Below are 27503 nucleotides of genomic sequence, written 5' to 3'. Positions count from 1 at the left end.
TTCTCTAACCTTTAGTCTCCATGTATTAAGATAACCAGGAATGGTTTGACTTTCTACTCCAGGCTCTGGTACAGGAAGTTCCCATTGTCCCCATCAGGTCTTTCCCCAGTTGATCCAGGGAATTTACAGGAAAAGTCATTAGTGGGATGATTCCCTATATAAACTTATCATGCCTATCCCTTTCTTCCTATGTCTCTTCCCTTCTCTCAGGCATGTGCCACTGGTTCTTGGAAGAGGTGGAGGCAGGACGCCCTGGAGAATGAAAGGAATATTTATTAGGCATCTACTATGTTTTGGACAATGCTGGGTACTTTATATTCATTATCACATCAGAATTCCCAATAGCCCTGCACACAGGTGTTATTACTCCCATTTGATAAATGAACAAACTGAGGCTCAGAGGGGTTAGACATCTTGTCCATGCACACAGCTAGTGTATGCCAGAGATGGGCTTTAAATTCTGATCAGCTTAATTTTATTGCTGTTACTGAGCAATTCTGTCTCCAGCAGCGGCTATAATCACAACCCAGTCACCTTGAATCTTTTCCCACTTCTTCTGATCTTCTCTCTATCTCTCTGAAATTTGGACAAGAGTAGGAGTTTTTCATAAATGTCACAGAATGGGGAGTGGAGGAAGAGCTAGGTACAAGGTTCCTGTAGTTTGAAAGGTGTTTAAAAAAATTCCTGGTGCTCTGTGGAGGCTGCTCACCTTTGGTTTCCCAAAGAGTTGTAATTCTGTAGAATATCAGTTCTCTTACCTGCAATGTCAATTTATTTCATTATCCCTAATAAGCAGTAATGGCATTTCTTAATTGCATTCCATAAAAAGCTCAGTGATCACTTTAGAATTACATCAGATTAGATGAAGAGATTTCTCATAAGACCCAAATGAATTTCACTCTTCAAATGAATCTTTATGATTTTTTAAGAGATGCCATACATTCTGTGAATCATTTTGCTGGTTTCAGTTAACAGTTAGAGCCAAACGAAATCAACTATGTTGAGGGAGGAGCAGAAGTAAGAGAGAGAAGAGCTCTGAGACAGCTTGAAGAAACGCTATGTGGAACGATGAGGGAACTGAGCACCAGGATGTCTTTTCTTCCCCACTCCAAGTTTAAACCTAGATCAGAGTTCCTTGTAGAGGTAAAATGTGAGGCAAATCCATTAGGCTGTCATGAAATGGTTTCTGGGACTGCGAGTTGGTTCGCTAGACCTGGCCCTGCATCTTTCTCATCCTTCTACCTCTACTCCCTGATGCAGGACCTGGCAGGAATTGACTCCCTACTTCTCGGTAAAATTCTAAGATAGCACACAATTAAGTCCTTTTCCAGTTTAATTATTAATAATGAATAACAAATCCATCCAGTCCCTCTTTGAGCTCTCTGCTGAATTGCTAGTTTTCCATAGTGCTTTACAGTTTCCAAAGCACTGTTCCACATACCACTGTATTAGTTTGCTGTTGCTGCTATAACAAATTACCATAAACTTAGAGGCTTAAAACAACACAAATTTACTATCTTATACTTCTTCTGGAGGTCAGAAGTCTGAAATAGGTCAATCAGGCTAAAATCAAGGTGTCAGCAGGGCTGCATTCCTTCCAGAAGCTCTAGGTGAGAATAGGTTTCCTTGCCTTTCCTAGCTTCTAGAGGCCATCTGCATTCTTTAGCTTGTGGCATCTTCCTCCTTCTTCAAAGACAGTAGCACAGCATCTTCAAATCTCTCTCTGACTCTGATTCTCCTGCTCCTCTTATAAGGACTCCTGTGACTACATTGGGCCTATCTGGATAATCCAGAATAATCCTCCCATTTTAAGATCCTTAACTTAATCACATCTGCAAAATGCTTTCTTGCCATGTAAGGTAACAGACCAGATTTCAGGGAATTAGGACACAGACATCTTTGGGGACCATTATTCTACCCAGCACACCACTGTTTACCTGGTTTTACAGGTCGATACCCTAGTAACCTTTGATTCCCTTCTTCACCTCAATTTTTATATCCAATCCACCAATAAGTCTGGTTGGGTCAACATCCAAAATATATCCCATATCAGACTCATTTTCACCACTCTTTTGACCACTTTAATCCAGGCCACTATCTCTTCCCTAAATGACTTCAGTAGCATCCTAATTATCTCTGTACTTCTACTGTTATTCCCTTTAACCTGGAACAGTTTATTTTCCACAAAGGAATCAGAGGGATCTTTGAAAACAAGAAAATTAGATCTTGTCAATGCAATGCTCAAAAGCCCTCCAATGGCTTTCTTCCCATCATGTTTAGAAATTCCCCTGGTTCCATACTGTATCTCTCCTCCCCGAGACTCTGCACTGTCTGCCCACTTCTCTGACCTCGTTTACTCTTCCCTCCCTCACTTACTCCCCTACTCTAGTCAAATTGACCTTCTTGCTCTTTGTCCACCATACATTCCCACCTCAGGGCCTTTGTACATGCTATTCTCTCTTCAGTGTTGCATAAAACCTGCTTCCTTACTTTCTTTAGGCTCCTTTCTACAAATCTTCAGAAAGGCTTTCCTTGACTGCCTTATCCAAAATAGGTGCCCTCCCCACCCCCATCACTTCATCCCCTTAGACTGTTTTAATTTTCTTCCTAGAATTTGTCACTAACTATAATTATCTGGCTATTTCTTTGCTTATTATTTTATACCAATAAAAATTTAAGCTCTATGAGGTTAGTGTCTGCTGAATCCCCCACATCCTAAATAATGAATGGTCCATATAGGTGTTTAATAGATATTTGCATGAATGAATGAATGAATTTCTAGTTTAATCAATCCTTATAATAGCCATGAAAGGGAAACAGTTTTATGAATCAGGCAGATATGGTTGTGATTTTGGCTCTGTCACTTATTAACTGAGGGATCTGGGGCAAGTTACTTAACCATTTTGAGCTACAGTTTATCCATTTGAAAATAGGAACAAGGACATATTGTAGGTTTGCTATAAAGTTCAAGTGAGATAAAGTTATGAAACTATAAGGTGTAATACTTTGTGTAAAAGTATCCTATTACCTTAATTTCCTTTTCTTTCTTGGCCACTGAAGTCATTAAGAACTTAGGGGCTTGAGATAAAGACATGAGCACTTACCCATATCAAGTTCTCCTGTCCTTCCTGGACACTCAGGAAGACTGCACCTTCCAGCCCCCTTGCAGTTGGGGATGGGATGGGAGGATGTGACCAGCTTTAGCCAGGGAGGTAAGTGTAGGAGAATCTCCCACAACTCATCCAACATTGTTACTCTGCTGGTACAGAGGGCTAACATGCTGAGTCCTGACATCCCCTCTCCTGTGTGCTACCTCAGCACTGCTGGAAAAGAAGGGTCCTCTTTGTTTTCTCCCTCTGGATTTCTGTGAATCCATGGAAGCAAACAAGAATGCAGGTTTGTGGGCAGAGCAGAGAAAATGACAAGTCTGAGGGTGCTGTTGTGAGTATAAATAATGAACAGCTATATCTCAGAGACTGTTCCATTGGTAGGAAGCTTTGCATTTTTTTCACCACACTCTCTGTTTCTACTGCAAGTTCCAAATGGTAAATGACTGCCCTGCTCTGCACCCAAATTTGAACTATTGAATAGCTGGGATTTAACAGTTTGATGGCAGAGACACAGTTACGTGTTTGTAAAGAAGTCAGTTACCCAAACTGTGTTCCATGGAACCCTAGGGCCTTGGAAAATTTTATTAAATGCTCTACAAAGAAAAGAGTTTTCACAGTCAAAGAAGTAGGAAAATGCTATTACTCTATCAACAAGAAGCCCTGCAGGAAAGAAGCCTATAAACTTTGTTCAACCTAGTGTTTCTGAAACTTACTATATTTTAAGCTTATATGATGCATTTCCTGTTTTTCTCTCCTTACCTTGCAACAAAAAAATAAAGAATCCAGGAATTATCCTGCACTAAATGCCCAGATGGATGAAAGAATGGAAACAAGACAAAATGACATATGATGACACCCTTAGTGGCAAAGCAAGCAACCCAAAAGTATCACAGTAAAGATGCAATTTTTCACAACAGATCAGAAGTTTTCTTATCAAAATAGCAAATTAAAGGCCACAGCTGCTTAGAGGTAGAATTTGAGTTTATCCCAATATTTGGAACGTAGATATATTACTACTAACCCTACCATGTGCCAGTGGCATTTAGCATTCACAAGGACCAATATATTTCTTTTAGCTATGTGATTTTCATACCCCCTTACGGGTTGGTGAAGTATTACTACACATCCAGACTTTATGATTTCCTACTAGGATTCCACTGTAAAATATTCTGCATTTATATGAATAAATTATCTTTCCCTATAAAGTCACTTTTTAAAAGGTATGATGAAAAGTATGGGTTTTTTTTGCACAAAATTTCTTTATAAAACCAGGAGATGTTTCATGAAACTAGTGACTATTATACCCCAGAAAATATAGATCTGACCCAAGAACCCTTCCTCTACCCTTCTCCAAACCATCTTTTAACATCTCACTGGCCTTACTCTTCCATGGAGCACATATTAGAAATTCTGATATATAAAATGAATTCTATGTAGGCTGCAGTGGTTTGTTTCCCAGTGGTGAAATGTGTGATTTTGGGTAAGTTACTTCCTCTCTCTGGGCTTCTATAAAAATAGAAGTTATGGAAATAGTTAAAGCCCAGAACCTTTCACTTCCAACATTCGGTAATTTTGTATATACAAATGTCATTTTGTATGAAGCTAAGTTGCCTAATGCCCACTCACCCCCTTCCTTCAAAGAATGTTCTTATGAAGCAATAATTTTAATCCAGGAGGCAATCTAATGAAAGGTTTAAGCCATTTGTCCCTGTAGTGGAATGGCCTTGATTTGAATCCCAACCCTACCACTGATTGGCCATGTGCTTCTGAACAAGTAACCTCTTTTTACTTTTTAGCTTCATCTGTAAAATGAGGTAATACCATTGTCTATCTCTAAAGTTGTGAGGTTTAAATGAGATTGAATTTAAGGTGCTTAGTACAATGCCTGGCACATAATAAGCACTCAATAAATTCTATTTATTATCATGTCTCAGGTTGTTTCAGGATCACGCCAGAGAGAATGCAGTGTCAGGAGATGTGGCCACCTTTCTCCACTTGCTCTTTCCAGAAGGACATACCTACTGGTGGGAGAGAAAACAAAGTGCCCATCTGCATGCTTCTTGGGAGAACTCTGTGATACTGGGGCAGACCAAGAGCAGATGTGCGTCTCCTGGAAATAAGAGCTAAGGGTTTTCTTAACAACTGAGTCTTTCAACACCCGGGATTAAGATGGTCCAGGCAGCGGGATACTCTCTGTTTTGCAGAGAGCTCACTCTGACATGGAAATGAGGCAAGGGGCCTGGGACCCATGCTAGAACACTGGTTCAGGATTGGGGTTGTGTTGCTGAGTATGATTCAGGGAGGTCTCATCTACATGACTTCTAGTTTGACCCTAAGGAACCTGTCTCACCTGCCAGGACAGAGGGTCCTTCAAAGGATGGGTTCAGATTAAGCTCCTCCCGGCTCTCCTTCACTGTAGTGAGGAGACAGGGCCCAGGAATGGGGTGACAGAAGGTAGCCCTGGTGTGGGACACAGCTGAGCAATGCCCCCCAAGAAAAACAGCAGTGGCAATAGCGCAGTAAACACAATGGCTGCTACTGAGATTATGTGTGGCCAAGAAAGAGGGATGGGAGTCAGTGGTTCATTCCTGGAAGGATAAGGAATAAGGGCTAGGGTTGGGTATTGGTGGTTGAGTCCAAGAACGATAAGGAAAATGGGCTGGGGGGGGGGGTCCATGTTGGTGGTTGATTCTGAGAAAAGGAATATAGGGTAGAGGTATGGGTTGAAGGTTCGTTTGGAAATACTATGCCTTCTCTGGAAAGGCCTGCAGGAAGCAACGTGTATTGTGTGGGATAGGAGAGTGGCCAGGAAGGCAGGTTTTGGAATCATTTTGCTGGCTTCAAATCCCAGTTCTACCACTTACCAGCGCGGTCTCCTCAGACAATTTATTTAACCACTAACAGTTTCCTCAACTATAATATGGGGATAATTACAGCACCTACCTCATATCACCCTATGGGTATTAAATCAAAGCACTTAGGACAGTGCCTGGACAGAGTGAGGGTGAGGGCAGCCTTTGTCTCTTTCCAGTAGGGGCCCCAGCCTCGTCACAGAGTTCCCATTCTGTGGCACTTTCCATTCTGAAAACGTCAGTGGCTTGAGATATGTTGATTACTTGGGAAAATGGGGCTCTTTCACTTGAAATTTACTTTTATATTTTAACTGTTCTCTGGAACATATCCATGATTTGCTAGAGCTGAGAATTGCTACTAAAGCTTTATTCATTTAGCATTAAACACCAAAGGAAATTCAACATCTCTTGAAACTCCTTAGGGAATAATACAAATATACATACTTAAAAACACACGCACACAGAGCTCATATAACTCCTGTCTCTACCAACATTGAAAAATGTTGCTGATCTTCCCCTCACTAATGATCCCTGATGGCAAGAGCGCCTCCAGTTGTTCCAGGCTGCACTGAGTCAAGGGACTAATTATTGAAGGAAAGGGAGGGGAATTTCTGGAGACAAAGAAGGATGTCACATTCTATCCTAGAGAATTCAGAGCTCAAATAAAGAGCATTCAAAGTACATCAGCACTGCACAGCACAACAATCACAGAGCTTCCTGGCACAACCCAGAAGCTTTAAATGCTCATTTTAAAAAAAGCGTTTCTTACTTACCTGACTTGTCTATCAATTTCAGACATTTTGCACAACTGTTTTTATGACTGCTTTTGGTGAGTAATATGAAACAAGTCATTTAAGAAGGACTTGCTATCAAATCTTATTTTCTTGATCATAGCTATTTCTTTAAAAGTCACATCATGCAGGGGAAAATGTTGGATGTCACGCCCAAGATAAAAGTCTCTGTGATGTCAATTTTGGAATACTTGGATATGACATTTGTCTCACGTATAATGAAGTATTACAAAAAGTCTCAACACTATCAAGTATCTTTTTTATATATATGTAATGACTGTAGTAATCAGTTTATTACATAGATTAATCATTGTTGAACATATATGCTCCAGAGGAGCAACTGGGTCTTTAAATATACACAAGTATTTCCATTAAATGAATTTTCACCCTTACATCCAGATTGACCTAAGCAGTTAAAACCATAAGAAAAATAAGAACTATTAGCTATATATTAACTGAGAAACCAAACACAAACAAAAGAATACGGAAAAGAGAAAGAGGGGCTGAAAGGATCATGGTTGAAGGGATGGGGAGATCTAAGAGTTGGGAACAAAGCCCATCACATGTTACGCACTAAGAGCTCCAATTCATTTAAATATTGACCAGCTAAACTTAGACCTTAAAATACAGCATGCAGGTAGAGTTTTGATCTGGTTGGTCATAACTGTCACCTAAGATGTAGGTCTTTCAGAATAAGCTAGAGAACTAGCTTCATGTTCTCCACTTTGCTTTTCATAACTGTTTTGAGTTTAAAAGGACTCCACTTAACTACAGTGTCCTATATCAGTGAAGTCATTCTCCCCCTTCCAAGCACACACACTACCCACCGCCCCTCACCTTGCTGTTATCCAAATTTAAGTCAATGAGAAAAGCATTCAGTCTCACACCTAGGTTACGTGTGGAGAACTGGCTTGCCACACACACACTTCTCTGTTAGGAGGCGATGCTGGTATGGGAATACAGTATTTCTAGTTTGTTCCAAGTATGTATAACACCCAGCACTGCTGTTATCAGGTAAACATGTGCAGAAAGGAGGATGAGGTGTGGGCTCATAGAAAGCAGTCAAATGGAAAACAGAAGGACTTTCTCTTTTCAGAGGTCTTTATTTGTAGAGGTTATCTTTAATTACATTGCATCCTTCTGAGACCATTCTTGAGCTATTCTGTTGTACTTGTCTCTATCTGCTTTGTAGATCCAAGCAACCTCAGGCACTAAAGGATCATCTGGATGGGGATCACACAATACAAAACAGATGGACAAGAGTACTTTTGAAACAGTGCTGGAGATCACTGTGACCTTAGAATATCAAGACAAATGCTACCATTACTGTTAATATTTGGATGGTAAATTCTTGTTGTAAACGCAACCCTAGGTGGTTTGAAGGGGTAATCTATTGGGAAAGAAATTGTCAAGAAAAATACTCCACCCTGGTAGGGACAGTCATTTGACCCCATTATTGAGGCTTGCCAATGGCACATTCATCTCCAACAGGGCCTGCTGAACACTGTGCTGGGGGGTCTGGTGCCAGGTCATTCAATTCCTTGTGGATTCTCTTCACAGCCATCGCGGGAGGTGGGTGGTGGCAGCCCCCAGGGCGGCGAAGGGGCAAGGGGTGTGAGCTCGTCTTGGTGGTTGGGGAACTGCCAGAGAAGAGGGGTGCTCAGGAGCACGGACCAGGGACAGATGAGGGCCAGGAGCAAGCCCAGCCCCGCTGCCTCTTGGTGGGGTAGCCCTCCTGCCTGCTGCCGGTGGATGGAGGGATGCCTTTTTAAAGCTGAGTTACAGACAACCTCGCTGGGTCCTCCCCCATCCACGATGGAATAATAGAAACAGAGAAAATAATATAGCGTAACAATAGTGGAACCAACAGTCAATGAGTTTTTACCAAGTGTAGGGTATTGTGTAAGTGCCTTGTATAAGTTTTCTCAAGACAGGGTTCACTACTGCTGTTTGTCAGAGGGGCCTGGTGACCAGAGAGGTGACAACTTGCCTAGGACCTCACAGGTAGGAAATGGTCCAGGGCCAGATCTCACTGTCCAGAGTTTCCCAAAGGGAGGCCAGCTGTGATCCGACTTAACCACAATAAAAACGGCCTTGTCAATGAATCCTGCTGCAAAAACGTTCCACTTGAGGCAAGCAGACACTGAAGATACCACCTGCCTCAATTCCTCGATGTTTTGAGGGAGAGGCATGTCATGGTAGAGGTTTATGACAATGGGAATTGTTTTTTAATTTGACCTGCACTGCAGGACAGATAGCCTGAGGCAAGTAGATGATTGCACTGCGGGTGACCACAGGGAGACAGCAGAGATTCTGGAGCCAGAAAATCCTGACTCTAACTCTTTCTATCCAGGTGATCTGGCCAAACAACTTGATCTCACCATGCCTCAGTTTCCTCATCTGTAAAATGGAGACAAGAGCAGTACTCACCATATGCAAAGCCCTCCAAACACAGATATGTAAGGAGTCCTCAATAAGCAAATATGATTTTTATTCCTAACCAGACAGGTAGAATATGTAAACGTGCAACTGACCTAGAAGATGTGGAGGAAATGATTGGTTGATTTCTAATTTCACGTCAGCCTGATGGAATGAATGACCTGAAGGCGAGAGTTGGACAGAAAGGAGCCCAAAGCAAGGGAGATTGCAAGAAGAATGGGACATGGCTGCATTACTGGGCTCAAAGCAAAGGCTCAGGCCCAGCTCTAGACCAGGAAGTTTAACAGAACAGTAACAGAGGGTGGGATGGCACTGGGGAGGGCCATGAAGTTGATGTTTAAATTTTGAAATAATTTTTGAAAAATCTGGCCACATTTACATGCACTTAACCAACTGCCACATCTTTGAGAATTGTTTCTTTTTTTTTTTAATAATGGATCATTGATGGAAAAGGAGCAAATGAACATGTACCATTGATCATCAAAGGACCAAATAAAGTATCTAATCAATTTCATGGTCAAGGACTATCAAAGCAAGAGGGAGAAAATTAAAGAGAGATGATGCGCTCAGCCTTTTATGTTTTTAAAAGAATTCTCAAAGGCACCATTCAGTAACCCAGCAACAGCTCCCCAGATCCAGGCTCGATTTTATTCTTTCAGTTTTCTTCAGTCGCTCCTTTAGACTCTATGGCATTTGCAGTGCCAGGGAAAAGCAAAATCGATTTTAGGAAGGAAAACTGGGAGAAATGTTCTGGGTTAGTCTCATCTCCTGCTGGGTTCATTTTATAAAAAGAAGCAAGAAAACACTGGAACCTGGGAAGCTGAAATTTTTTTCTTGTATGAGCTCTGGGCAGAAAAAAGCAGCATTTGTGGGCATCTTTAATACCCTAAATGACCCTACATTCAGGTGTATTAGCCCCATTTTATAATAGGAAGCTGAAGCTCAAGCTACTCAATCAAGTTCAAATGGCAAAGTTGGGCTCAAATTCATGCTTGTCAGATTCAAGTAGCTGGGAGGGGCAGACAGTGGTAGTGAATAGTGTTAACCAGGGCCAGGACTACAGTGAGGCAAGCAAGGCACTGAGAGGGTAACATTTAAGGAGGCACTCACTCTTAAGGGGTATCTGAACCTGGGAGTGAATGCCTTCTTAAATTTTGTTCCCTGGACACCTCCTTTGCCTTCCCTGACTGTAACCATTGGTTGGTGGGAGGCAAGGCAAATTAGCTGCTAACTTTGAGGACCCCCTATGAGCTGCACACTCTGCCAAGAGCTTTACATAAAGGACCACTGATCTTTGTAAATGCTTTGTATGGGGGTGCCTTAATTTCCTGGGACTGCCATAATAAATTGTCAGAAACTAGATGGCTGAAAACAAGAGAAATGGATTGTCTTCCAGTTCTAGAGGTATCGGCAGGTGCTTCCTCTAAAACTTGTAGGGGAGAATCCCCCCTTGCCTCTTCCTAGCTTCTCATGGATTGCTGACAATCCTTGGCATTCCTTGGCTTGCAGCTGCAGCACTTCAGTCTCTGCCTCCACCACCAAATGTCCCTCTTCTTATAAAGATACCAGTCATTTTGGATTAGGTCACACTCTAATTCAGTTTGGCCTGATCACATCTTTAAAGATCCTGTTTCCAAATAAGTTCACATTCATGGGACGGGGGTTAGGACTTGGACATGTCTTTTGGGAGAACACAATTCAACCCCTAATGGGATAAAATTACCTTCAATGTGCACATGAGAGAGAGAGAGAATTTTATGCATGGGAATTCCTCTTATGGAGAAAGACAGATGTTTGGAAAGTAATCCTTTAAAACAAAAAGGAGGGGGCAAGATGGCGGACTGGTGAGCTGTATGTTTTAGTTATTCCTCCAGGAAAATAGGTAGAAAGCCAGGAACTGCGTGGACTGGACATCACAGAGCAATCTGACTTTGGGCATACTTCATACAACACTCATGAAAACGTGGAACTGCTGAGATCAGCAAAATCTGTAAGTTTTTCTGGCCAGGGGACCCGCACCCCTCCCTGCCAGGCTCAGTCCCGTGGGAGGAGGGGCTGTCAGCTCCGGGAAGGAGAAGGGAGAACTGCAGTGGCAGCCCTTATCAGAAACTCATTCTACTGATCCAAACTCCAACCATAGATAGACTGAGACCAGACACCAGAGAATCTGAGAGCAGCCAGCCCTGCAGAGAGGAGACAGGCATAGAAAAAAACAACACGAAAAACTCCAAAATAAAAGCGGAGGATTTTTGGAGTTCTGGTGAACATAGAAAGGGGAAGGGCAGAGCTCAGGCCCTGAGGCTCATATGCAAATCCCGAAGAAAAGCTGATCTCTCTGCCCTGTGGACCTTTACTTAATGGCCCTAATTGCTTTGTCTCTTAGCATTTCAATAACCCATCAGATCTCTGAGGAAGGCCCTTTTTTTTAATCCTTTTTTCTTTTTCTAAAACAATTACTCTAAGAAGCCCAATACAGAAAGCTTCAAAGACTTGCAATTTGGGCAGGTCAAGACAAGAGCAGAACTAAGAGAGCTCTGAGACAAAAGGCAATAATTCAGTGGCTGAGAAAATTCACTAAACACCACAACTTCCCAAGAAAAGGGGGGTGTCTGCTCACAGCCATCATCCTGGTGGACAGGAAACACTCCTGCCCATCGCCAGCCCCATAGCCCAGAGCTGCCCCAGACAACCCAGTGTGACTGAAGCGCTTCAAATAACAGGCACACACCACAAAACTGGGTGTGGACATTAGCCTTCCCTGCAACCTCAGCTGATTGTCCCAGAGTTGGGAAGGTGGAGCAGTGTGAATTAACAAAGCCCCATTCAGCCATCATTTCAGCAGACTGGGAGCCTCCCTACACAGCCCAGCAGCCCAGAACCGCCCTGGGGGGATGGCACTCACCTGTGACATAGCACAGTCATCCCTCAACAGAGGACCCGGGGTGCACAGCCTGGAAGAGGGGCCCACTTGCAAGTCTCAGGAGCCATACACCAATACCAAGGACTTGTGGGTCAGTGGCAGAGACAAACTATGGCAGGATTGAACTGAAGGATTAGACTATTGCAGCAGCTTTAAAACTCTAGGATCACCAGGGAGATTTGATTGTTAGAGCCACCCCCCCTCCCTGACTGCCCAGAAACACGCCCCATATTCAGGGCAGGCAACACCAACTACACACGCAAGCTTGGTACACCAATTGGACCCCACAAGACTCACTCCCCCACTCACGAAAAAGGCTAAGTAGGGGAAAACTGGCTTGTGGAGAACAGGTGGATCGTGGACGCCACCTGCTGGTTAGTTAGAGAAAGTGTACTCCACGAAGCTGTAGATCTGATAAATTAGAGATAAGGACTTCAATTGGTCTACAAATCCTAAAAGAACCCTATCAAGTTCAGCAAATGCCAAGAGGCCAAAAACAACAGAAAATTATAAAGCATATGAAAAAAACAGACGATATGGATAACCCAAGCCCAAGCACCCAAATCAAAACATCAGAAGAGACACAGCACCTAGAGCAGCTACTCAAAGAACTAAAGATGAACAATGAGACCATACTACAGGATACAAAGGATATCAAGAAGACCCTAGAAGAGTATAAAGAAGACATTGCAAGACTAAATAAAAAATGGATGATCTTATGGAAATTAAAGAAACTGTTGACCAAATTAAAAAGATTCTGGATACTCATAGTACAAGACTAGAGGAAGTTGAACAACAAATCAGTGACCTGGAAGATGACAGAATGGAAAATGAAAGCATAAAAGAAAGAATAGGGAAAAAAATTGAAAAAATCGAAATGGACCTCAGGGATATGATAGATAATATGAAACGTCTGAATATAAGAATCATTGGTGTTCCAGAAGGGGAAGAAAAGGGTAAAGATCTAGGAAGAGTATTCAAAGAAATTGTTGGGGAAAACTTCCCAAATCTTCTAAACAACATAAATACACAAATCGTAAATGCTCAGCGAACTCCAAATAGAATAAATCCAAATAAAGCCACCCCGAGACATATTCTGATCACACTGTCAAGCACAGAAGAGAAGGAGCAAGTTCTGAAAGCAGGAAGAGAAAAGCAATTCACCACATACAAAGGCAACAGCATAAGACTAAGTAGTGACTACTCAGCAGCCACCATGGAGGCAAGAAGGCAGTGGCACGATATATTTAAAATTCTGAGTGAGAAAAATTTCCAACCAAGAATACTTTATCCAGCAAAGCTCTCCTTCAAATTTGAGGGAGAGCTTAAATTTTTCACAGACAAACAAATGCTGAGAGAATTTGCTAACAAGAGACCTGCCCTACTGGAGATACTAAAGGGAGCCCTACAGACAGAGAAACAAAGAAAGGACAGAGAGACTTGGAGAAAGGTTCAGTACTAAAGAGATTCGGTATGGGTACAATAAAGGATATTAATAGAGAGAGGGGAAAAATATGACAAACATAAACCAAAGGATAAGATGGCTGATTCAAGAAATGCCTTCACGGTTATAACGTTCAATGTAAATGGATAAAACTCCCCAATTAAAAGATATAGATTCGCAGAATGGATTAAAAAAAAATGAACCATCAATATGTTGCATACAAGAGACTCATCTTAGACACAGGGACGCAAAGAAACTGAAAGTGAAAGGATGGAAAAAAATATTTCATGCAAGCTATAGCCAAAAGAAAGCAGGTATAGCAATATTAATCTCAGATAAAATAGACTTTAAATACAGGGATATTTTGAGAGACAAAGAAGGCCACTACATACTAATAAAAGGGGCAATTCAACAAGAAGAAATAACAATCGTAAATGTCTATGCACCCAATCAAGGTGCCACAAAATACATGAGAGAAACACTGGCAAAACTAAAGGAAGCAATTGATGTTTCCACAATAATTGTGGGAGACTTCAACACATCACTCTCTCCTATAGATAGATCAACCAGACAAAAGACCAATAAGGAAATTGAAAACCTAAACAATCTGATAAATGAATTAGATTTAACAGACATACACAGGACATTACATCCCAAATCACCAGGATACAGATACTTTTCTAGTGCCCACGGAACTTTCTCCAGAATAGATCATATGCTGGGACATAAAGCAAGGCTCAATAAATTTAAAAAGATTGAAATTATTCAAAGCATATTCTCTGACCACAATGGAATACAATTAGAAGTCAATAACCATCAGAGACTTAGAAAATTCACAAATACCTGGAGGTTAAACAACACACTCCTAAACAATCAGTGGGTTAAAGAAGAAATAGCAAGAGAAATTGCTAAATATATAGAGATGAATGAAAATGAGAAAACAACATACCAAAACCTATGGGATGCAGCAAAAGCAGTACTGAGGGGGAAATTAATAGCACTAAACGCATATACTAAAAAGGAAGAAAGAGCCAAAATCAAAGAACTAATGGATCAACTGAAGAAGCTAGAAAATGAAAAGCAAACCAGTCCTAAGCCAAGTAGAAGAAAAGAAATAACAAGGATTAAAGCAGAAATAAATGACATAGAGAACAAAAAAACAATAGAGAGGATAAATATCAACAAAAGTTGGTTCTTTGAGAAGATCAACAAGATTGACAAGCCCCTAGCTAGACTGACAAAATCAAAAAGAGAGAAGACCCATATAAACAAAATAATGAATGAAAAAGGTGACATAACTGCAGATCCTGAAGAAATTAAAAAAATTATAAGAGGATACTATGAACAACTGCATGGCAACAAACTGGATAATGTAGAGGAAATGGACAGTTTCCTGGAAACATATGAACAACCTAGACTGACCAGAGAAGAAATAGAAGACCTCAACCAACCCATCACAAGCAAAGAGATCCAATCAGTCATCAAAAAGCTTCCCACAAATAAATGCCCAGGGCCAGAGGGCTTCACAGGGGAATTCTACCAAACTTTCCAAAAAGAGCTGATACCAATCTGACTTAAAATCTTTCAAAACATTGAAGAAAATGGAACACTACCTAACTCATTTTATGAAGCTAACATCAATCTAATTCCAAAACCAGGCAAAGATGCTACAAAAAAGGAAAACTACCGGCCAATCTCCCTAATGAATATAGATGCAAAAATCCTCAACAAAATACTTGCAAATCAAATCCAAAGACACATTAAAAAAATCATACACCATGACCAAGTGGGGTTCATTCCAGGCATGCAAGGATGGTTCAACATAAGAAAATCAATCAATGTATTACAACACATTAACAAGTCAAAAGGGAAAAATCAATTGATCATCTCAATAGATGCTGAAAAAGCATTTGACAAAATCCAACATCCCTTTTTGATAAAAACACTTCAAAAGGTAGGAATTGAAGGAAACTTCCTCAACATGATAAAGAGCATATATGAAAAACCCACAGCCAGCATAGTACTCAATGGTGAGAGACTGAAAGCCTTCCCTCTAAGATCAGGAACAAGACAAGGATGCCCGCTGTCACCACTGTTATTCAACATTGTGCTGGAAGTGCTAGCCAGGGCAATCCGGCAAGACAAAGAAATAAGAGGCATCCAAATTGGAAAAGAAGAAGTAAAACTCTCATTGTTTGCAAATGATATGATCTTATATCTAGAAAACCCTGAGAAATCGACGATACAGCTACTAGAGCTAATCAACAAATTTAGCAAAGTAGCGGGATACAAGATTAATGCACATAAGTCAGTAATGTTTCTATATGCTAGAAATGAACAAACTGAAGAGACACTCAAGAAAAAGATACCATTTTCAATAGCAACTAAAAAAATCAAGTACCTAGGAATCAACTTAACCAAAGATGTAAAAGACCTATACAAAGAAAACTACATAACTCTACTAAAAGAAATAGAAGGGGACCTTAAAAGATGGAAAAATATTCCATGTTCATGGATAGGAAGACTAAATGTCATTAAGACGTCAATTCTACCCAAACTCATCTACAGATTCAATGCAATCCCAATCAAAATTCCAACAACCTACTTTGCAGACTTGGAAAAGCTAGTTATCAAATTTATTTGGAAAGGGAAGATGCCTCGAATTGCTAAAGACACTCTAAAAAAGAAAAACGAAGTGGGAGGACTTACACTCCCTGACTTTGAAGCTTATTATAAAGCCAAAGTTGCCAAAACAGCATGGTACTGGCACAAAGATAGACATATAGATCAATGGAATCGAATTGAGAATTCAGAGATAGACCCTCAGATCTATGGCCGACTGATCTCTGATAAGGCCCCAAAGTCACTGAACTGAGTCATAATGGTCTTTTCAACAAATGGGGTTGGGAGAGTTGGATATCCATATCCAAAAGAATGAAAGAGGACCCCTACCTCACACCCTACACAAAAATTAACTCAAAATGGACCAAAGATCTCAATATAAAAGAAAGTACCATAAAACTCCTAGAAGATAATGTAGGAAAACATCTTCAAGACCTTGTATTAGGCGGCCACTTCCTAGACTTTACACCCAAAGCACAAGCAACAAAAGAAAAAATAGATAAATGGGAACTCCTCAAGCTTAGAAGTTTCTGCACCTCAAAGGAATTTCTCAAAAAGGTAAAGAGGCAGCCAACTCAATGGGAAAAAATTTTTGGAAACCACGTATCTGACAAAAGACTGATATCTTGCGTATATGAAGAAATCCTACAACTCAATGACAGTAGTACAGACAGCCCAATTATAAAATGGGCAAAAGATATGAAAAGACAGTTCTCTGAAAAGGAAATACAAATGGCCAAGAAACACATGAAAAAATGTTCAGCTTCACTAGCTATTAGAGAGATGCAAATTAAGACCACAATGAGATACCATCTCACACCGATTAGAATGGCTGCCGTTAAACATACAGGAAACTGGAGGGGATGTGGAGAAATTGGAACTCTTATTCATTGTTGGTGGGACTGTATAATGGTTCAGCCACTCTGGAAGTCAGTCTGGCAGTTCCTTAGAAAACTAGATATAGAGTTACCGTTCGATCCAGCCATTGCACTTCTCGGTAGATACCCGGAAGGTCGGAAAGCAGTGACAAGAACAGATATCTGCATGCCAATGTTCATAGCAGCTTTATTCACAATTTCCAAGAGATGGAAACAACCCAAATGTCCTTCAACAGATGAGTGGATAAATAAAATGTGGTATATACACACGATGGAATACTACACGGCAGTAAGAAGGAACGATCTCGTGAAACATGACAACATGGATGAACCTTGAAGACATAATGCTGAGTGAAATAAGCCAGGCACAAAAAGAGAAATATTATATGCTACCACTAATGTGAACCTTGAAAAATGTAAAACAAATGGTTTATAATGTAGAATGTAGGGGAACTAGCAATAGAGAGCAATTAAGGAAGGGGGAACAATAATCCAAGAAGAACAGATAAGCTATTTAACGTTCTGGGGATGCCCAGAAATGACTATGGTCTGTTAAATTCTGATGGATATAGTAGGAACAAGTTCACAGAAATGTTGCTATATTAGGTAACTTTCTTGGGGTAAAGCGGGAACATGTTGGAAGTTAAGCAGTTATCTTAGGTTAGTTGTCTTTTTCTTACTCCCTTGTTATGGTCTCTTTGAAATGTTCTTTCATTATATGTTTGCTTTCTTTTTAACTTTTTTTTCATACAGTTGATTTAAAAAAGGGAAAGAAAAAAAAAAAAAGAAAAACAAGGAAAAAAAGATGTAGTGCCCCCTTGAGGAGCCTGTGGAGAATGCAGGGGTATTCGCCTACCCCACCTCGATGGTTGCTAACATGACCACAGACATAGGGGACTGGTGGTTTGATGGGTTGAGCCCTGTACCATAGGTTTTACCCTTGGGAAGACGGTTGCTGCAAAGGAGAGGCTAGGCCTCCCTATAATTGTGCCTAAGAGCCTCCTCCCGAATGCCTCTTTGTTGCTCAGATGTGGCCCTCTCTCTCTGGCTAAGCCAACTTGAAAGGTGAAATCACTGCCCTCCCCGCTACGTGGGATCAGACACCCAGGGGAGTGAATCTCCCTGGCAACGTGGAATATGACTCCCGGGGAGGAATGTAGACCTGGCATCGTGGGACGGAGAACATCTTCTTGACCAAAAGGGGGATGTGAAAGGAAATTAAATAAGCTTCAGTAGCAGAGAGATTCCAAAAGGAGCCGAGAGGTCACTCTGGTGGGCACTCTTACGCACACTTTAGACAACCCTTTTTAGGTTCTAAAGAATTGGGGTAGCTGGTGGTGGATACCTGAAACTATCAAACTACAACCCAGAACCCATGAATCTCGAAGACAGTTGTATAAAAATGTAGCTTATGAGGGGTGACAATGGGATTAGGAAAGCCATAAGGACCACACTCCACTTTGTCTAGTTCATGGATGGATGAGTAGAAAAATAGGGGAAGGAAACAAACAGACAAAGGTACCTAGTGTTCTTTTTTACTTCAATTGCTCTTTTTCACTTTAATTATTATTCTTGTTATTTTTGTGTGTGTGCTAATGAAGGTGTCAGGGATTGATTTAGGTGATGAATGTACAACTATGTAATGGTACTGTGAACAATCGAAAGTGCGATTTGTTTTGTATGACTGCGTGGTATGTGAATATATCTCAATAAAATGAAGATAAAAAAAAAAAAAAAAAAAAAAAGGAATAGAGACTGAGCTGTCCCCTCCCTGTCCAGGGTCCAGGTATTTGCTGATACCAAGTCTTAAGAGAAAGGAAGACATTACTTTTCCAGATAGAGCAGAAAAAAATGTGAAGATCGTGGGAGGCAGAGTTGAGGGGAAATGGAAAGTAGGGGAGTTGGGGCAGATGCTGATAGAAGCCTGCAGTTGAGTTAATGCATCCTGGTGTGATCTGACCCCACCTTCATAAACTCCTGTGTCTTAAGCAAATTTTGCTAAAGCTCAAAATACTTGGCATGTCTGTTTGTGTGTGCGTGTGTGTGTAATAGTCTTATAGAAGCCATTGAAGGTACAGAGCCTGATCCCAGGGGTGGTTCTGGATGAGACAGAGACCTGGCCCAAGTCCCAAGGAAGAGGGAATTAGCAAAGATCAAAGGCCGAGCATCTGACTTCTGCAGGTCATGGAACAGGCTGGTGGCCTGAGTCAATATAGCTCTTCAACAGGCAAGGGGGGCCCCAGTTGACACCTGTTCTATGTACAGATTGGCAAACTGAGGTTCAGAGAGGTTGAATGTGCTCAATGTCCCACAGCTAATAAGACAGTTGGGATTCAACCTCTGTCGTGTCTAGTTTCAGAGGTACATAAAGTAAAACCTTTTTCTGTGCCGAGGAAAAGAGAGGTGGGAAGCCAGGCCCTAAACCAAGAGGGAGACATTAGGGCTCGTGGAGAGAGGGCCAGCTTGAAAAGTGAGTCCCATTACATTCGGCATGTGGGCTGCCAAGTTGATAATAGATGTCCTGGGACAGTTTTGTCAACAGCCTACTTCGCAGGGAAGGCAGTTTGCTTTCAAAAGCTGTCTGAGTGTAACAGTCTGGGTGAAGACAGCCACTGTGGGGGGAGGAACTTTGAGCAAGAGGCTCAAAGAAGTCCTTGCCCAGCCCACTCATTTTACTGATTGGGAAACTGAGACTCAGAGGAGGAAGCCATGTGACCAGACAAGGAACTGGCCCCTGAGAAATGCTGAAAGGGTTCTCTGGGAGCCCAAGAGAAGGAAGAAAAACGTGACAAATGAGGATGTTGCTTGACGTTGTTAAAAAGCTCCAAGGCCTGATTCTGCTCTGCAACCCGGAGTTTGTAATGGATGTAATGGATGCTGTTGGCATCTCACCCAGCCCCCAGTCCCTGATACACTCACAGTCACAGCTGCCCCTTCTCCACATTATTGGCCTGGGGGGAGGTGATTCAGGCTCCCAGCCTGCTGCTGGGGGAGGTGCTGTGAGTTGAGGGAACTTTCCAAAGCCCACCACCGGGGGCAAGAAACTGCTGGCTTTGGGAGGCCCCAGTATAGTGTGGTGGCTCTCAAGATTTAGTGTATGTAAAAAGAGATGGAACCCAGATTGATGGTGGCCAGGGGTGCAGGGTGGGGGGAATGGGAAACATGTAAACCTTTTTCAACTAGACAGAGATGGTAGTTGTACAACATTGTGAATGCACCAAATGCCACTGAAATTTCACTTTAAAGTTTGGCTAATTTTATGTTATGAAAATTTCACCTCAATTAAAAAATGAGTCAAGATTCTGAATTAATGTCTAGCGAAGGACCCTGGAATCTGCATTATAAAACGCACCAGGAATTCTGACTCATATGGTTCACAGACAACACATTGGGAGACACTGGTACAGTGGAAATAACGTTGGCTGGGGAGCTGGACAAAGCTAGGCTTAAATCCTGGCTTTGCCACTTACTAGCTATGTGGCCACTTACTAGCTATGTGGCTGTGGAGTGCGGGCTTCGTCCCTCTGCTCAGCTTCTTCATCCATCAAATGGGAAGTGTTTTGGGGTGTGAAAGTTTAATGAGAGTTTCTCTAAAGCGCCTAACAGTGCCTGGCACACAGTAGGAGCTTCATATGTGTTAATACCCTTCTCTCCGTTTGCACTATGTCAATGATGCTTTCTCACTTCTCCCCTACATAAGTCCCATTCTTGCCGTCACATGCAAAATCCTCTCTCTGCGTCACATCCCCAGCTGTGACAAGGTGCCCGCAGCTGCCTGTCTTTTCATCATAAAGAATTAATCTCCTTCAATTTGAGGCAAAGGTTGGAAAAGAATGTTCCCTTGCAGCCATTAAGAAGCAGCACATTTCAAACAATAACCTAGTCTCCCTTTGTCTGTTCAATTGAAACATGTCTCACTCGCTGCCTTGATGGTCTTGGCAATTATAATTCTATGGTTCTGAGGAGGCAGCTTGAACATGGACCCTTTTAATTCCAAGGTCTGATAAGAAACATATGTATTTTACACACACACACACGCACACACACACACACAGAACGATTCATTTACCAAACACAGTGTTCCACATACTTGAATTTTCCAGAGAGTAACAACTTGTCTCAATAGGCACTAATCTGAAACTCTTTCTAAAATATACAAGATTCCCTGACCATTACCTATTCAAGTGGGATTTCAGGGACTTAGAAAAAACAAATATCTGAAGGTCTCAAAGAAAGAAGCAAATCAGGACAAAGGGAAGTATTAATAGAGAAGTACAATTAAGCCAGGAATAAGATGAGTAGGTGGAATGCATATAAAATCTCCTGTAAAGCTTTACAGGGGAGCCCACATTGGCTCCCGGCAACCAACACAAAGAGGTAAACATACACGTTAATGGAGTCACAATCACCAGAAGATCAGAGAAAAACATTTTTTTCAGGAGAAACACAGTCTGAATTTCTCCCATGGGTGCTTATAAAGGGGACTCTCTGAAGTGAATAAAGCTCCTCAAAGATTCTATGAGATACACAAAGCAGTTTCTTCTTGTACTATCTCTCAGTGCAAGATAGAAAAATATTAAAACCCTATTCAGTAGAAGCAATCCCATGAGGAGTCAGAGCAATAGGATGTTGATTTGCAGTGTTTTGGGGCACCACTATATCCCAGCTAACAAAGAGTAAGAAGCTCACTTCCCTCCCAAGCCCCAGTGACACCCACATGACCAGTGAATGGCCCTTCTTATCTCTGAGATCAGATTTGGCCTCGGATCCTTCCCCACACAGAGTTCTAGGTAGCTACTGCCAAGCCACTGAAACCGACATATAAGATGAAACTTATTTGCCACTCCTGATCTAGAGGAATGGATATCAGTGTAAACTTCTGATGAATTCCATGTATGTATGTATGGTGAGTTCACTAAAAACACACAGATGAACATACATACACATGCTATATATACATACTATATATACATTTATATATTACATACATACCCCATACATATACACATATTGTGTTAATGTATACACACATACATACATATGTGTTTATACTCAGTCTTCCTAGAAGATATAATGCAGGGCCATCATTATGATCATTAGTTAATATCTTGACTATAACCCAGTGGTGGTTTTCAAGAGCTATTGAGGTATATGCAGTTATTTTATTCCTGCCATAAATGGTAGCTGGGTTTTGGTGAGTCCTTTACATAGCTTTTTGGAGGTCTACTCTGCTTTTTTCACTCCATCATTGCTGGACTACTGGCTATCACTTTTGGCAGTTGTAAGTGGACCTGCCTTTATTGGTTTTCTCCACCTTTTCAAACTTCATATTCCTCCCCAGAACAGATGAGAAGCAGCAGAGATTTGCGGTGGATAGAATTGTGTGAAAAGTGAAAGTTCCCAGGAACTGAACTAAGTCTCACTTGACTACTCATGTGTTTTCAGCATTTCTGTGCAGGTCCAACAATGATCACTTTGCTTTTCCTTTTCGAATTTTGGCTGGGCTGTTTTTTAAATAAATGAGATCTACTGAGCCTGTCTTAATATTAACAGTTATCTCTTGATTTTTGAACTCTCCTCTTTGAACTCGTGCTCTGTAAAACCCAGGAGCCAAGGAGATTCAGATAGTAAGGGAAAGTTTATAATTTCTTTCTATTTCTCTGTTGCAGTCATCTTTAGCTCATGCTACAGGAGAGTCATCACTTAAAGAAATGGGATCTGAGAACACAGCTCAAATTAACTCACTAACACCTGCATATTCCCATATCCTATTCATCCTAAACCGGCCTTATTAAGCAAGGGAGGGGTGTCATTTGGTTCTACATATCTCCACTTTCAATTAATTTTAAATAGGCTACCTGGCAATGCTGTTGAAGAACACTTCACATTCCAGCTCCAGCCTCTATTTTTGTTAACTGTAGAGTGTTTTGTTTCAACCAATCAGCCCGAAATCCTTTCCAATCAAAACAGCATCCTGCTCTAGGTACAACACCCAACACCAAGGGGCACAACCTGGTTTGCAAATCAGGAAGCATAAGGGCTTTCTGTCCCCCACCCCCCACCGCCCCCCGTACACCCAGGTTGCAGGCAATGTATCTCACACACACACACACACACACACACACACACACACACACACACACACACACATACCCCTAGGAAATCTAGGGAGTCTTTTAGCTTCTCATTAGTGGCTGCTTGGTTTCAACAGCCCCTCTTCCTCACTGACACAGCCGCTGTTGTGAAAGGGGAGACGGATGCCTTAGAGTTGTTTATTCAGCCAAGGCACTCTTGAATAAACAAGAAGTTAGACAGGAAGCAATAATGGATAATGCCTGCTTCCTGAGCAACTTAATTTTGACTAATGGCCATGCTTAGCTCACGAGGGAGAGAGAGCTTATTCCATTTAACAAACGTTTTACCGGGAACCTCTTCTGGGCCGGATACTGTGCTGTATGTTCAAGACTCAAAGATGAATAAGAGAAGGAAGGAAGGTTCCTGCCTCCAAGGAGCTCAGAGTTGGAAGTGTGGAGGTGGGAGAAGTCGGGGAAAGTAAGAATTCCATGGGGTATGCTAAGAGGTAGGGTAGAGGAAACCCAGGGAGCACAGAGGAGGGCGTGCTTAGTTCTTCTAGGGGAGTGAACAAAGAAGGCTCTCTGGAGGAGGTGATATTTAGTTTGAATCTGGAAAATTTTCTGAAAGAACAGAATTTTCTTTCTCCTTTGTTCCCTCTTTCCTACCCCTCCTTATCCATGGTGTGTGGGTGAGTGCTCAATGCCTTGGATAAGAGGGTAGAAAGAAACAGAGACGTCATTAGAATAATGACACATTGAAGTTGTATTGTGCCAGTGTGCTGGTGTGTCAATGTTAGCAAGAGAAAGGCGTGTTTGTCTTGTAGATGCCTCTTTTGAAGAATGTGAAAGGCAATATGCTTCTTTTCCCTACACAGGGAAGAAGCTGCCTCAGCTTCTCCAGGATAGAGAGTGGGTGATACCCAGCCGTGCTACTCCAGGATGAGCCCAGGACCCTGGAGGGGGTCAGGGGAGAGAAAAGACCCAGGAAAATGTGGGGAGGACAGAGGCAAAGGAACTGCTGGCAGCCCATACTGAGTAGACTCCTTATGAACTGAAAGGTTAAGAAACCTTGCTCGCCCTTCAACATCACATGCTCATGATCAGCTTGGGAGAGCTAAGGCATTTCCTGCCCATTTTAAGCCTGTGTTTGCAGGATGGAGCTGGAAATGGACAAAAGATTGGAAGAGGAGGTTCCCTGTCCTCCCTGTTGCATAGGTCAACCAAGTACACTGCTCAGTTTGCATATATTATGTCCCCCAGAAAAAGCCATATTCTTTAATTCATTTCAATCTTGTGGGGGCAGATGTATTAGTGTTGTTTACATTGGAGTCTTTTGATTGAGTGTTTCCATGGAGATGTGACTCAATCAGTTGTGAGTGAAATGTTTGATTAAATTATTTCTATGGAGATATGGACCCTGCCCATTCAGGGTGGGTCTCGATTTAATCACTGGAGTCCTATCAAAGAGCTCACAAACAGAAGAAGCTCAGAGCAGTTTAGAGTGACATTTTGGAGAGCAGCTAAGAGAGACATTTTGGAGACAGCCATTGAAAGCAGACTTTTGCTGACACTTCGGAGATGCTAGCCCAGTGTTTACTCAGAGAAGCTAAGAGAGGACAAAACTTTCCAAGAGCAACATTTTAAAGAATGAACAGGAGCTGAGAGAGAAGCTGGAACACAACCCGGGATCAGCATATGCTAGCCATGTGCCTTCCCAGCTAACAGGTTTTCCGGACACTCTTAGTCTTCTTTCGGTGAAGGTATACGCGTGTTGGTGCCTTAATTTGGACATTTTCATGGCCTTCAGGCTGTAAATTTGTAACCAAATAACCCCCTTTTAAAAAGCCAATCCATTTCTGGTATTTTGCATAACAGCAGCATTAGCAGACTGGAACACACACCCCGGGTAGCACCTACACTCCCAGCAGGCATGTGGACTTGCCTGACATTCTAGTGTTGGCCACAGTGAGGCCAAGAGAACAGGGGTTAAATGAGGGGACGAGAGGCAGGGAGACAAGTGGATGGTGAAGTAGTCTAGTCGGGGGAAGACAGAAGGTGGAATTAGGGCTGTGGCTGTGGGAGTGAAGAGAAAGGACTAGATTCAAGAGAAGTTTAGATGAGAAAATGGACACAATTTGTGTCTGCAGAGAGGAAGAGCTTTCCACTCTGGTTGGCTGCGAGGAGGATAGCATCATTAACTGGAGTATAATGAAAATATTTTAAAATGCCCAGATCAGTACTTGGCACACTGGGCTCATCTGCATCACCTTTCCCTGGTCTCTGAGATACCACAGAATAAACAGTTGCTGGACCAGCTGGTACGGTGTCAGGGAAAGAGCCTTCCAGCTCCCCAATGCCTTTGCTCTGCATCCCCAGCCACACACTTACTGGACCATGAAATTCTTCAAAGCACGTCTTTTTGAAAGAAAAAGTTCAGGCTTAGGTTTCTGCTCTTTATTTCCCTACCTAGTTGAGTGTGAAATAATTGACTGTTTCCTAGGATGATGGGAAGGGGCAGCCTAGACCTAGAGGGTCTTGTATATCCAGAACTTCAGTACCTAGCTCCAATTGGTTTCCATACCTGGGGCTACCCAAGTATGCAGACCAGGAACAGTCTGGGAATAAAGAATCCTTAAAATACATTGTCTCCCATTCAAAGGATGGGGAACAAATCATCTAACATCCTTATTACTCCCTAGCAAACTTCGATAATATCTCTCCTACATTCTGGAAGTTTCACTAGGACCAGAAAGGCAAAGCAGCATAGCGGAGGGGACCTTAGATTAGACAGACAGAATTGAAATCTCAGCTCCCCATCATACCTATCTTTTTTAGCTCAATTTTCTTATCTGTAGCTTTACAAACTGACTATTGGAATTTATGAACAAATCAAAACATAAAGAAAATGTGGTTAGTTCTCTGAGCTGGATCGAAAAGTGCCTTCTTAAATGCAATGATTTGAAGTTGAACAGGGATCTTTAGGACTGAATTAGGATAGATTTAATTATCTCTGTTAAATTTGCAGTGGGACTTGAGTCCCTTTAGCAATTTTTATTATCCAATATTAAAGGTGATATGTTTAAAGGAAATACTTTAATAAAAAATATCATTGAAATTATAAAACTCAGATATGCCTTTCTACATAATAGCAATATCTTAAAGCTCAAGATGACTTAACCCTCTTCATATATGTCTTTTCTTCCAATTTTCTTCCCTTCTGGTCTACCTCCCCGCTCTCAATTACTACTTATACGAAGATGGGCCTCGATTTCCTCTCACTCCTTTTCTTTTTTTTCTCTCATCATCCTTCGAAATTGGTCCTCAGTTAATGAAGTGAAGCTTTCGAGGCGACTCTGAGAATCTAGACTACATTTCAGAGGCTCCATTAGGCCAAGGAGACAAATTACTCAATAATATTCCTTAACTAACTCCTTCAAGTGCTGGTGGATGAATAATAAACGTTGATTCACAGAAGTAATACACAGAGATGATTTTTTTTTAATCAAAGTAGTATCTGTTAGAGCCTCTGCCTGGCATGACTGTTACTGTGAAAATCACTAATGTCACCATGACTATAATCACTGCTCATCAGAGAGTGCTCTTCACACAGGATGCCAACAACAAAGTGGGCGACCACAGGGGGGAAATGAAAGAGATCACTTGGAAGATGTGCCTGCCTCGATAAAAAGACCAAAATTCAATATGTTATAAGAATGATCCTTTTAGGAGTACGTTTTAAAAAAAAGAAGAATGTACCACAGATTCTTTTGAAAACCTCAATCTTTTTTTTTTTTAAACTAACAAAATACCAATTTATAAAACATCCTCTTTTTTTTTTTTTTTAAATCCTCAGAACAACCCTATGGGGAAAGTAGTTGTATTCCCATTTTACAGAAGAGGAGACAAGAGCCTTCTGAGCTTCAGATTCACATGGCTACTAAGTGACAGACATAGGAGTTGAACTCTGATCTTCTGAACCCAAGCCCCTTACACACTATTCTGTATCATGTGGCATAGAGTCTATCATAATGGAGAGTTCTTGGGGACTCCTGCTTCCTCAAGAACCCCAAATGCTGACTACGCCAAACCCAAAGTGACTTCCCAGTGGAACAGATGCCATCATGGACCTGCCCTTGGCCCCTCACCCTTCTTGACCCCACAGTTCCTGATAGATCAATTATTTGCCTGAAGGCTTTCTCTCTGCCTGTGCTGCCCATGTAGCAGGCTACAGCACTAGGGAATTAATGTCACCCATGCCTGGAATTGCTCTCAACCAATGATTGTCGGGAGCTGGTGTTTAAGTACCTTGGTTCCCTAGTCCCTTGGTAGTATTTCTCTGATGTGGGTATTTTACATGGGCTCTCCCAGTTCCC

At 41.7% G+C, this 27503-nt stretch overlaps 1 protein-coding gene and 1 pseudogene across 1 annotated transcript in view; both read right to left on the bottom strand.

Annotated features, from left to right (window-relative positions):
- The window catches only part of VAT1L (vesicle amine transport 1 like), a 172623-nt gene that overhangs the window by 33977 nt on the left and 111143 nt on the right, over nucleotides 1-27503 (bottom strand). The gene's annotated exons all lie outside the window — the stretch shown is intronic.
- On the bottom strand, nucleotides 7879-8317 carry LOC119518846 (annotated as a pseudogene).

This window comes from Choloepus didactylus, chromosome 22 (genome assembly GCF_015220235.1).
Source record: "Choloepus didactylus isolate mChoDid1 chromosome 22, mChoDid1.pri, whole genome shotgun sequence".
NCBI lineage: Eukaryota > Metazoa > Chordata > Mammalia > Pilosa > Megalonychidae > Choloepus > Choloepus didactylus.
Note: the sequence above shows the minus strand (reverse complement) of the source record. Positions and strands in the feature narration are given on the sequence as shown.